This window comes from Stegodyphus dumicola, chromosome 8 (assembly GCF_044657685.1).
Source record: "Stegodyphus dumicola isolate Sdum_Otavi_A_Nest chromosome 8, ASM4465768v1".
Classification (NCBI taxonomy): Eukaryota; Metazoa; Arthropoda; class Arachnida; order Araneae; family Eresidae; genus Stegodyphus; species Stegodyphus dumicola.
The window spans coordinates 42,016,234-42,030,441 of record NC_140775.1 but is presented as its reverse complement, the minus strand read 5'-3'; the positions used below and the strand labels follow the sequence as shown (position 1 = coordinate 42,030,441).

General features: G+C 31.5%; 1 protein-coding gene across 3 annotated transcripts in view; it reads right to left on the bottom strand.

Annotated features, from left to right (window-relative positions):
- LTV1 (LTV1 ribosome biogenesis factor) overlaps positions 1 to 13,849 on the bottom strand; it is a 58,973-nt gene extending 45,124 nt beyond the window's left edge. Inside the window, exon 1 of one of the 3 annotated variants that reach the window (XM_085821782.1) lies at positions 13,779 to 13,849. The gene's annotated coding sequence lies outside the window, so the exon portion shown is untranslated. The other 2 variants (XM_085821781.1, XM_085821783.1) reach the window with 2 other exon arrangements.
- Between the last annotated feature and the right edge of the window lie 359 nt (positions 13,850 to 14,208).

The window sequence follows — 14,208 nt, the reverse complement described above, 5'->3', positions numbered from 1 at the left end:
TGGAATCTTGGTTAGTAATAAAAAGAACTTGAACATGATGTTGGGGTATTTAATTTAATAGTTAAAAATCCTTCGTTTCTTTGCATACCCCACCGGTTGAAAATCGTGGCCTACACAGTCCAAAATTTGTAATTAAATATGGGGAGTTATCAGGGCTGTGGAGTCGGAGTCGGCAGAGTTTGGGGTAAACAGAGTTGGAGCTGGAGTCGCTAAAAACAGGTCAACTTCAACTCCAGTTTTTGTTGGACAGTTTGAATTTGAAATGAAATTAAACTGAATTGAAAAAAATTAATGACAAGCTGAGTTATTATTTTTATTTATGGACTATATACCTTAATAAATACAGTACAAAGTCCGAAATCCCGACTAATCAGGACTTCGATTCCGGATTAGGGATTTTTCCGGGTAATAGATCATCAATTTAAATTTGGTAAGATGACATGCGGAAATTATACAATTAAAAATAAGAAATCATAATTTTTGAAATAAAAAACAATTATGATCTAAAGGATTCCTAGACATGGAGATCAGTAACAACACAACAACATGATCTAAAGAATATCAAAATTTACCAAAAAAAATTTAATATTTATTTATTTACTTTATTAAATGTTTCTTTCGATGTAAGTTATTTAAGATCCTTCCACCAAAAATTCAAAATGTTTCCTTTTTTTTTTTTTTTTTCCTTGTGTCATATACAGTGGACTTTCCAATGCCATACTCCTTGCATAATTTTGAGACAGATATGCCTTTATCAATTTTTTGCAGCAATTCCACTTTTTGATTAATGGACATGGAAACATGGTTTTGCTTTTTTATCGCCCACATTCCTTTGGCAACTCCAGAATTGGAAACTCTTTTCAACATAATCGAAAGTTCAAGCTTAGTTTTAATAAAATTGCAAGAATACTAATTCTGCAAAAAATAATAAGCTAGATCAAATTAGAAGATCAGAGAGCAGCACAGTCTGCTACATTAATTGAAATGCCTTAGAAATAGTAAGAATAATTTTAGCCTAACTGAATAGCGTCTGTTATACATTATTGGCTGTGTATCACAACATTGGTGACGAAAGCCAAGTTGCTTCGCTAAATTTTGTCTTCCTTCTATTGCATGCTGAATTAAGCCTGAATTGTATTAGTTTAGTTATTTACTACAGTCAAAAGTCGTTAATCCGGACTCGTCGAGACTTCGGCGATTCCGGATTATCGATCATCAGTTTAAATCTGGTAAGATGGCATGCAGAAATTATAAAATTAAAAATATGAAACCGTAATTTACGAAATAAAGAACAATTATGATCTAAAGGGTATCAAAATTTACAAAAAAAAAAAAAGCTTAATATTTATTTGTTTACTTTATTAAACATTTCTTTCAATGTAAGTTGTTTAAGTTGCTTCGTTTTTTATGTGATAATACATTCTCTTTAATTCTATAAACAGACATAATTTCTTGTTCAGTTACAAAGTTCTGCTATTCAAGTCCTATAATTGCTGTGTCGAGAATACCGACTAATTTGTCAATCGAAATTTTTTGTTTTCAATAACCTCTGGCACTTTCTTCGCTATCGGAAGCGAATTATAATGATGAGGAATTTCATTTAAATCATATCAAAGACGGAGTACATCGAGATGAAATACTACATTGAGTAAGCAATTATAAGCCAAATAAAATAAAAACATCTGCCCTTAAGATAAGGATAGTGCTGACAGATCAACTTCCAATTCATTGCACGCCGCCGCCGCGTTAAAGATAAACAAAGTATAGATAAACAAACGTTAAAGTTTAGATAAACAAAGGATATGCCTTTATCCATTTTTTGCAGCAATTCCACTTTTTGTTTAATGGACTCCAAAAGATACTTTCGCTTTGTATATCCTTTACATATTAGTAAATATATATCGGAAATTCTATTTGACATAATCGAAAGTTCAAGCTTACTTTTATAAAATTGCTCTAACAGTCTGCAAAAAATAATAATCCGCATCCAATTCGAAGATTAAGGAACAACGCAATCTGCAACATTAACTGAAATAGATAATTAGATAATTTTAGCTTAGCTTATCCCATCCATTATACATTAAACGTGCTTTCGTAAACGTATTTTGCGCACGCGCACACGCAAATTCGCAGCGGTAAAGGTCTTACGCGCATGCATCAACGCGACGCATGCGCAGAAAGTTTGTAGCTTTGAGGTCCGGATTATGGGTGTCCGAATAAACGACTTTTGACTGTATACCTACGTTTATTTCTTGCACATGCTTCAAAATAATCCGACTCCTGAATAAATAAAAAAAAAACTCCCACATATACTGCTTGGTGCAGTTTCTACGGGTCCTAAATTCAGCTACAAAGCGCTTGTGCTTTCCTAAATTCTAAATTTTCACTGTGCCTAAACTTTGGATCCAAGTGCTTTCCCTAAATCATAAAAACTTTAATTTTTCCACTCGGTACTTCCCCAAATTCCAAAAATTTCATCTTCCCTAAATTCTGCAGTCCTGTGCCGACATATTCTGCCGCCGCTTCCGGGTTTATGGTAAATAACATATCAGTTATTCTTAATTAAAATAGCACTAAATGTAATCTTTTGGTCTACGAGTTTCATTAACCCGGGAAGACGCTCATGGGGTGTTTCGGCACCCCACGCTCAAAAAAATTCGCTGCCAATCTCCCCCTATAATCTGAAATGCTTAGGTCCATCAGTAGCTACCTTCAAGATCATGTTCTATACGTCTAGAAGGGAAACGGCAAATTCCGAGCATTTATTGTTGTTTAAATAATAATTTGGGGTGTGCAGACACCCCATGCATGCTTTCGTGTTACAATTTTTTAGTGTGAGCCATGGTGTGCGCAAGTCGCTCTGTTCGATCTTTTCCTCATTTGACATATGATAAAGAGATGAAAAGACTTCAAAAATTATTAGAGGAGGTTTTGTCGGATGAAGGTTTTGTAGAAGAAGAATTGGAAGATTCAGATAATGAAGATATATTTAGTGATCATGAGTCTGAATCAGAAGAAGAGTGCGACTCTTCAGAAGACATTCCTTGTGATCAATTGACTATTTTACTATTGTGACTATTTGACTATTTTACTTGTGACTGACTATTTTATAGGAAAGGATAAAAATTATCTCCAATAAGAGATTTATTTGAAAATTTTGTCAAGAATTGACAGAAATTATATCATGTAGGGGAATACGTGACTTTGAATGAAAAGCTAGAACTTTTTCGAGGACGATGCTCCTTTCAGCAGTATATACCTAAAAAAACCTGCAAGATATGGTATAATGATATATGCTATGGTTGATTCTAGAACCTTTCATGCTTTTAACATGGAAAGTTACGCATGTCAGCAGCCAGATGGGCCGTACAAGAAAGTCAGCAGTTCTAGTGAAATAGCAAAGCGCATCCTAGCTCCATTATACAAATCTGGAAGAAACTTTACCACAGACAATTGGTATACCAGTTATGAATTGGCGAATTTCTTACAGAAAATGATTCGATGAACCACAAAAAAGAAAAAAAAATATTATATAATACAGGAGATGTTACATGTGCTCAAGGGAAAAAGACAATCAAAAACTATATGTATGAAGAGTAAAAAACATGTCAAGAGCATTGTGAAATAGATGCTTCATACATATATTACAAAATATCTAATGCTTCTTGGGTCTAATTGATGGTCTCGTTGTTCATGTAATAATTCTGCATAATTTGGATTATAATTGCATGCACAAATAAAAAACAAACCTTTCTCATAGAAATCAATGATTCTAGGCATCTGAAAAAAAAAAACTATCTATTTGTTATTAATTTTAAAATTAGCATTATTTTAAGCTATTTTATATAATAAATATTGCAAGTAACATAGAATGCATTCTTTTACTCCACTGTAATACTATGTTTAATTTGTACATCATTTAATTGCTTGGGGTGTGTTGACACCCCATGCGCGTTCTCGTGTTACATAATACAGCGCTCATCCTCCCGGGTTAACAAAATCTATTTTTAGCATATGAAAAGAAATTTTTGTTGAATTTTTCCTCATCAACGTTCCTTAGACCATTTAAAAATCTATAATCATCGCCAAGCATAATGTTAGCATAAAAGACTGCCATAGTCTTGTTATTCAATTACTAATATAAAAAAAAAGAGTTTAGACATCACTGCATGAGTTATTACTGAAGCTGTCATGTATTGATAAACATGCGGTGCTGAAAGCAAAATATAATAAATAATGACTCGCCAGGTCAGCGTCAGGGATATAAAATAGGTAAATGTTTCAGTTTGAGATGTATGCAAAGTAGATACTCAGCTACAAAGCCAAATTATTAATCTCACAAATTTATGCTTAAATAATTGTTTTTCCATAACGAGTTATTTTATTTAGTGCCTAAGTGAAATTAAAAATCGGAATTTTTAAGTTAAAATCTCCACATGTTTTATTATGGAAGGAAAAATCAAATGCACATACATAAAGCATTAATAAAAAAAAGTTTGTGGTTTTGAGATCCGGATTTTAGATCATTCCGGATAATGGACATCCGAATTTTAGATCATTCCGGATAATGGACGTCTGGATTTCAGACTTTGTCCTGTAGTTATTTTCTATTTTATTGACATATTAATAATTAAATATAAGGGAGGAAGATGGATGTGATATTTACCATTAGTGATTACACTGATTCATTTAGTTACAAATCTCACTGGTAAATTTAAGTAAGCAGCAATAGAAGCAAGAACTCCCAAAATTGATGTCATTCTTAGGAAGCGAGCAAGAAAAAGGAGTAATTAATTTATCAAGCAATGTGATAAGGAAGTACATATTTGATGATAAAGAGATTTTTAGAATTAAGAACATTTTTAGAAGATGTAGATAGCCTTAATGTTTCACTAAAGCCCCGTTCACAAGAGCAGATTCGACCAGTAGCGAAAACCGATTCTTCCGTGTCCCATTCACATGGGACAAGCATTAACTGCCTCACCGAATTGGAGGTAGAACTTGGTTGAATGTTCCTTACCTCCCAGGAGCAGGGCAAATGCGGAGATTTCCCGTACTATACTGCGCGATTCACTTAATTTTAGTTACTGCTCGCTGGACTGCCAGCGAAGCAATCGTGCTGATAGATGTCTGGGGATGTGATAGCATGCACCCAAAAATTAGATAGAACTGTACAAGATACAGAAATTATAGAAAAAGACAGACAATGTTATCTGATGCTAGGTATTCCAAAAATATTGTTCAAATTAAAACTAAAGTTAAGACAAGTGCATATCGGCTTCAACCCGACAAGGGACTCTGTATCTTTTGAATGAATTTTTTTTTTAAATTTAAGCATTTTCATCTACTTTTTATGAATATTATTAAACGGTTTTGCGAGACAAAATAATTTTAAGCTGAAAAAAGTTTTTGCTAGTAATTTTTTTTAATTTAAATTTTTGAAGAAAAATTTTACAGTTAAAATGTCTTTCTTCTGCTACAATTTCCAATGTTTCCCCCCTAGTTTTTTTATTGTATTTATTAGAGTTTTCTTAATAATTTCAAGGAATGATTTTGAAATTAATGTATTCATTTCTGAGAAAAAAATAAAAATACACTTTTATCTAAAATCTTTAAAACAAATATGATCTCAGTCACATTTTCATTTCAAATAATTTTTCTTTTCAGTATTTTGCAAAACCCATCCTTGTTTCTACAAAGTATACACTTTTAAATAAGCAGTAAAAATAATAAATAATTTAGCCCATACCTGTATATGTTTCAGAACTTTAAGTAAAAGGATTTATTGAAAAAAATGCAAAAGGTTTCTCAGTTTGCATTTGCAGTTTAAAGAACACAAACTGTCTAAATAGACATTTAATCATTTCAAATCTTTAAAATTTTATTACTGAATTTCAATACACACACATATATATATAAATCAAACCAAGTATTCAACTGGTAAATATAAACATAAATTACAAACCTTTTTTTAAAACCTTATGTGGCCAGAAAAATTGCAAAAAAATCATAAAACACAAGCAAAATTTTTCTTCACCTGTTTTTGTTTTGTAAAACATGTTCAAAACAATTTTAATACATTAATTAATTATAATATTGCTGCGTGCGTACAGGTTTGTAATAGATTGATAATAGTTCGTAAATGATTGTCATTGCACTCAAATCCGATGATAGCTTAATTATATTTATTTTATCAACTGACACACTTCAAAGTTCTGGAATTTTCTACAGAAATACTCGTACAAGTGTTTAGAATATCACTATGTATAATCAGTAGTTATGCTTCAATCTAATAAGAATGTTAAACACAAGAAATACAAAACGCATCTTAAGATAAAGTTAACACAGAAATATCTCCAATTTCACGCTGAACTAAAAAGTGGCAACAATAACAACTTATATACAGTCAAAAGTCGTTAATCCAGACTTGTCGGGACTTCGGCGATTCCGGATTATAGATCATCAGTTTAAATCTGATAAGATGGCATGCAGAAATTATAAAATTAAAAATATGAAACCATAATTTATGAAATTAAGAACAATTATTATCTAAAGGGTATCAAAATTTACAAAAAAAAAAAAAGCTTAATATTTATTTGTTTACTTTATTAAACATTTCTTTCAATGTAAGTAGTTAAAGTTGCTTCGTTTTTTATGTGATAATACATTCTCTTTAATTCTATAAACAGACATAATTTCTTGTTTAGTTACAAAATTCTGCTGTTCAAGTCCTAGTTGCTGTGTCGAGAATACTGACTAATTTGTCAATCGAAATTTTTTCATTTTAAATAACCTCTGGCACTTTCTTCGCTATCGGAAGCGAATTATAATGACGAGGCATTTCATTTAAATCATATCAAAGACGGAGTACATCGAGATGAAATACTACATTGAGTAAGCAATTATAAGCCAAATAAAATAAAAACATCTGCCCTTAAGATAAGGATAGTGCTGACAGATCAACTTCCAATTCATTGCACGCCGCCGCCACGTTAAAGATAAACAAAGTATAGATAAACAAACGTTAAAGTTTAGATAAACAAAGGATATGCCTTTATCCATTTTTTGCAGCAATTCCACTTTTTGTTTAATGGACTTCGAAACATACTTTCACTTTGTAGATCCTTTACATATTAGTAAATATATATCAGAAATTCTATTTGAGATAATCGAAAGTTCAGGCTTACTTTTATAAAATTGCTCTAACAGTCTGCAAAAAATAATAAGCCAAATCCAATTCGAAGATTAAGGAACAACGCAATCTGCAACATTAATTGAATTAGATAATTTTAGCTTAGCTTATACCGTCCGTTATACATTAAGCGCGCATTCGTAAACGTATTTTGCGCACACGCACACGCATATTCGCAGACGTAAAGGTATTAGGTGCATGCGTCAACTCAATGCATGCGCCTAATACCTTTGTAGCTTTGAGGTCCGGGTTATAGATCATTCCGGATTATGGGTGTCCGAATTAACGACTTCTGACTGTAGTATAAATAATGTCATAAAAATACTGTGGTATAATGAGATTATTACTTTGAAACCGATGTTTCGAATTGATGCCCAAGAAGAACCAACATTTCCCATTCTGCTTCACTGCATATCTTTTAAAAAAGTAAAAAAATCATCCAATTAATTTCCTTTATCACTTTTTTTAAATACGAAAAGTTTGTTTTATAAGCTGTGAAAATGTCGAAAGTTTGTAAACGATATATTTTTAAATATGAAATTTCAAAATTAATGCGTGTCAAAAAGTCTAAAAATATGAAAGATTTTCAAAAATTCTCCCAAAATATATTTTTAAAAAATTACGCTAAAAATTTCATTTAATTTTTTTTCCTCCACAGTGTGTTATGATGCAAACTATAATATTCTGAGATTCTCAGTTTATTTGGTAATATTTGCAAAAAAATCGTTTCAACTTTAAATTTGAAAAAATCTACTCCTCTAAAAATCAAAAGCATGACACCACATCCACAAGCAGTATGTACAAAGTTTGAGTTCTATATCTTATCGGGAAGCAGTTTAAAAATCCATGATCATCTTTTAAAAATAGCGACAAGCAGCAAGAGTGAACTAAATAACAGCTTATAAAATAATAATAATAATAATTAAAAAGCATATATTTTTCAGGAACCATTACGAAAGTTCAGGTACCAGTTGCAAAAGTACAGATTACAAAATTAACAACAGTAAACAACGTAAAAAATGTGTAAACAGTATTAGAAATCGACCAATTCAGAGACATGATTGTTCAAAGAGGCTTAGGTGTAAAGGGAAGGAAGACGGTGGTCTTCTGAACAGGTCCTAAAGACAACAACGTAAAAAATGTGTAAACAGTATTAGAAATCGGCCAATTCGGAGACATGATTGTTCACAGAAGCTTAGGTGTAAAGGGAAGGAAGACGGTGGTCTTCTGAACGGGTCCTAAAGACAAAACTCTTTCATGTCTCCTTTTTCTCCTCTTGCTAACGGCAGCTGTGCGATGGAGCGTTGCATGTGAACAGGGCTTAACAGAAAGACTGTGGAATGATCTTGCAAAATTGGAAACTCTTCTTTCTATACCGTATATAGCCACAAAAAAGCTGCAATCTGAAAAATTAACAGGAGGCGAGAAAGAAAAAATGGAATTTTTGTCCTTTCTGAAATGATGGGTTTATTGCAGTAGGAATCATTTCCTCAATGAAGAAAAGAGAAACTAGTTTGCTAGACAATGAGATCTTGCTGGGTTCAATATATGTAGATCTGAAACACTGAATTTTCTAGGATGATGAACAAATTAAAAAGGCAAAGAAGGCCACCTATGAACTTTCACTAAGAATAAAATTATTCTCAGAACAATTGGAGAATTTGAAACAGGACAGTCAAACAGCAGACATTGCAACTGAGTCTCTATCATCCTCTTCCAGTGATGAATTAGATTTTGAGAAATATTGAAAAGGCTAAGGCAAAGCGAATGAAAATAAAGAACCAAGAGCATTTAGATACAAAAATTTAAAAATACAAACAAGATTTCTACACGGCCTTTGAAGAAATAGAGAAATATGATTGCGCTTACAAGACACCGCTTTTAGATCTTATAAAAAATCTATCCTGAAAAGTTAAAAGAAGTAGCCCTAACAGTAACAGTCTTCTTCCTACTCCAGTTAGTGTGGAAAGACTCTTCTCAGCTCTGAAGTTTATCAAATCGGATCTATGGCCCTCCAACAAAGATCTTGCCGAAGTTTCTTAGAAATAACTAATGCCAGTTTCTCCATTTCATAATAAATGCTAATTAATATAAATAATTTGCTATGCAATCACTTTTTTTTTTCTGTAGCATTTATTACTTCTTTTATATTAAAAAAATAAGCTGCAACCCATGTGTATATGTTTACATATACAGTACAAAGTCTGTAATCCGGACCTCAAAGCCACAAACTTTTTTTTTTTTTGTATGCTTTACGCATGTGTGTTTAATGTTTATGCATGCGCATTAACACATTGAAAGAAATGTTTAATAAAGTAAACAAATAAATATTAAGCTTTTTTGTATAATTTGATACCCTTTAGATCATAATTGCTCTTTTTTTCATAAATTACGGTTTCATATTTTTAATTGTATAATTTCTGCATGCCATCTTACCATATTTAAATTGATGATCTATAATCCGGAAAAACCTTTATCCGGAATCACCGAAGTCCCGACGAGTACTGTACTGTACGGACTTTGTACTGTATATACATGAGGGAGTCAGAGTCGGAGTCTTTAAAATTCCAGAGTCAGATTCGGTCATTTTCCCTACCGACTCCACAGCCCTGGGAGTTATCCTAGATTTGTAATTAAAACTGACTGTTTATTTAATTAACCAATTTCACTGCTAAATGCATCAGCTTCAGCAAAAAGGGCTTTTTACAAAAAATAAACAAAATTTGGTGTTCAGAAAGGGAGTGATTACTAGTTTTCATTTGTTTGATTTTCATTTTCGGAAAAGTTCCTTAGCATCAAATTAGGTGAATATGGAGAATGGCTATGAACTGGTACACACTTTTTGCTAAAAACTACACCTCAACTCTAGACCTGTCATGCAGCAAGAAGAAATCCTTCTCCTTCTATCGTTCCCAGAAGAACCTGCTGAATCCTCTTGCACAACAAATCCATGATACCTAGGAATTGCATCCCTAGTTTTTTTACCCCAGTTATGATCATTTGTGAAGAAGAATATCTGTCTCAGAACTTGCAGATGGTGCACTATGCAATCTGCCACTTTTAGTTATTTATTTCCTAGATGGCACCACTAAATGCTATTTCTAAATCCAAATGTTTGATAAAATGAAAGGAAAAAGGTATAATTCAAACAATTTTAAGGCCACTACCTAAAAAATAAACCAAAGTGGCAGATTGATTACTATATGATTACTGTCAATTTTAAATTTAAACATTCATGTAGTGATTTTTATGAAAATATAAAATTCAAGTTTGTAAAGAAAATATCTAATGAAAAAGAAACTAAAGTAACATATACTAGTTTGAAATGCACTTATTAACCTTTTGTAAATTTCATTATTCATAACATAAAAATTAACCTTTTTTAAATTTAAAATATTAGCTAAATACTAATATAATATAAATATTAACTAACTACTTAAAATATTAATATTTAATACATTAATAGTATTATATTTTGTAATTTAAAATAATTTTGTAAATTTCATTACTCATAACATAAATTTATTTACGGCAGTGTTTCAAGAATTTATCATAGAAGTTACTAGAAATATTGAAAATTAGTGAAAGATTGTTTTTTGCAATTTGTTGAAAATTAGAAAAAGACTGTTTATTCTAATCAAGAGCTTATTTTTTAGGATTGTTATTTAATCTAGATCGGATTTTGTTTACAATCTGCCATTTTTTTCCGATCTTCAAAGCTGGGTCTAACTTGGCAACAGAAGTTTGTTGCCAAATCAAAAAATTGTCAAAAGGACCAATACTAAAGCTGTTCTCAATGTTCTAAAGCAGGTCTCTTTCTATCAAATGCCAAAACTTTTTTTGACAAATATGATTAAAATGCCAACACAAACTGTTTGTGCAGATGATATTTGTGGTAGTGGGAAACCTTTGTTAAACTGTGAAATTTGGTTACACTATATATAAAATTTTAAAATCACACTTTTATAAACTGTTGATAATGGGACTGGATCATTAACAGCCACAAACTCGTAATTAAAAATGATTCCCAAAATGCTTAAACCCAAAGAAAAATTATATTTAAAAGTTAATTCATTTTTTGAAATGACAGGTTCTTTTGTGTCATTTTAAAAAGAGAAGATACATAAGAAAATTAAAATTTGCTTAGCTTCCAAAATCACGAGAAATTAAATCCTATACTATTACCAATCTACACAATACTAAAATTATATCCAAAAAACTTATTTTCCTGATTGACACAAATATTGTATCTGATGATTGAACATACACCCAGCCCAGATTAAATTTACACATTTTATTAATATTTGTTAAAATAATAAAAGAATACTTTTGGATCATTGTTATAAAGCTTATGACCCACTGATGATTTTTCATATGTAAATAATTTGATATAGTATGCATACTTTTGACTATTTTTAATGATTATGCAATATAATGCTCCTTTTTCTCAGAATGGATACACAAAATACAGCGTTCACATAAATTTTTATATTTAACACTATGTGATATTCAGAAAAGGTACTGACATATTAATGCAATCGGGAACTAATCTCTGACAGCCATGCAGACACAATAACTTTTGACTGTTAACAAGCAATGCTACTATTTTTATTGTATTCCAAGTTCCATCACTTTTTATAAGCAAACACTGATATTTTTTGCTTTAAAACTCATTTCTAAAGTATGCCTCATAGGATTTGCCTGCAAGAGAATAAACTGCAGTAAAATTTGTGCAAGAATACAATATTTTGCTCTAAAATAATAAAATAAAGGTAATAATTATTTTGAAGCTATACTTAGAGCAATTACAACGAAATTTTTGCCAGAACAGAAGAAAGAAAAATCACTTGTACATTAGCTTATTGATTGATATAAATACCTAATTAAAATGCAAAATATATATATATAAAGCATAAAACAAAATTTTTGCAATTAACAGTCATTCTTCTTTTTGGGCTTTAAAAATTGCTAGATGTACCAAGATGGTAGTGTTAATATATAAGTACCCTAAAATGATATGGTCAACAGTCCTAAGCTTGAGAAAATAATTATGACTTTTTTCCCTATGTTTCATAAACCATATCACACCCTAATCTATACAAAACATACATTATCAACATTCATATTGTTTCGGCGAGCAACCAAAAAGAAGTTTCCACATTGGTAATGACAGAGTTTTCCCAAACTGTTCATACTTCTATATTGTTGATGACGGAAGAAATGATACATTTACATCATACAACTCAACATCCACAATCATGAATACATTCATCTATGTTATTATATTCACAAAAAATTATAGCCACTGGAAACACTACTTGAATATGCATATTACTACTGCTAAAAATGTTAAGTAATATAATACTGTAGCATACACAGTGCTTAATTACCGCCTAGTACACAACATTTTAGAGGAGCCACCCCCCCCCCTTTGCAACCATTCTAAGGTCTCGGTAACATTTTTCTTTTTCTATGACAAAAATGAAAGTGAAGATTTTAGGGCTCTAGTGTAGAATTGAGTGCACCTTCGGGTTTAATCCTAGTATCCGGTGCACACGGGATTTGGCTACTTTTTGGCGACTTTTATGATGAGCAGTAAAAACGGGAGGTTTAATCCTAGTATCCGGTGCACACGGGATTTGGCTACTTTATGTTGAGCAGTAAAAACGGGACATATACGATGAGTAGTTAACCGGTCATTCAAAGAAAATATATAGTTAAACATAGTATATACTATTTATACAGTATATATACTATGTATATACACACATAGCATATAGTGTATAGTATATATATATAGACGTTCTTTGGAACATTTTTGGTGTTGGCGATAATTTTCAAAGTCGCGCCAAGGCTGCACCGTATACTAGGATTTTACCAAACGGGACATATACGATAAGTAGTAAACGGGTATTCAAAGAAATATATAGAGTTATACATAGTATACTATGTACATAGTGTATAGTGTACTATCACTATATATACATAGAACGTTCTTTTGGTAATTTTTGGTGTTGGCGATTTTGTTTTAGCTTCCTGATTTTTTTTTAAATGAAAATAGATTGATGTGTACACGGACAAATTTAAGGCAGTGCGCAGTACCTAGTTTGTGCAATTCTGGGATTTTTTTTTTTAAGTGAAAACAGATCGATGTGTGCATGGACACAGAGTTTGTGCAATTCTTTGATTTCTTATTTTGGTTTTGTGAAGCGGCCATCTTGAAATTGCGCCTTCCTGGCGCCGATCTTACGTCAAAAAAGAATATCCAAAAAACAAGGGGTACATAATTGTAAACTTTTACCGATTTCGGGTTCCTAAAATAATACTGTGCTTCGGGTTTAGCTTATTTCAACAAGTTCCTAAATGTGCACACACAAACACAAAAAAAAAAAAAAAAAAAAAAAAAAAAATTATAAATAAATAAATCTTACAAATTGTTGTAACAAATGAAATTAAAGAGGACACTACGATATGTTTAACACATTACATAGAACCCAGACAACTTTCTTATGTCCAACGGATACGATTTACAGATGAATATTTAAGAAATATAAGCACGGGGGAAAAAAAATAGAAATGTGCTCACCGCATGCAAAACAAGACACGAAACAGAAATATCTCGTTTTGCACCTGTTAAGCCTTTCTACAGGCAGAACGAAAAATAAACCGTAGATTAGACAACAGGGAATAAAGATAAACGAACAAAATAATTTCGCAGAAACAGGAGTTAAAAAGTACAGAAATAAAAGACACAAATTTAAAAAAGAGTTATGGATATGGCACTAGCTTTCGAAAAGAAAGAAAATTGTTACTAATTGCCAATGCAGTGAAACCGCTAACCTCCTTGTCCCAAGGTTTCTAACACGGGGTCACAGAGCACTTAACACGAAAAGACAATTCTTCAGGAAAAAGCCTTTTGGGGAAACCTTTCCATTTCCATAAAATGTTTCCTGTTATTTTCATAACTCCGTGCACGAGGTATAAAGATCTATATTATACTTAGGCTTCTAGGATGT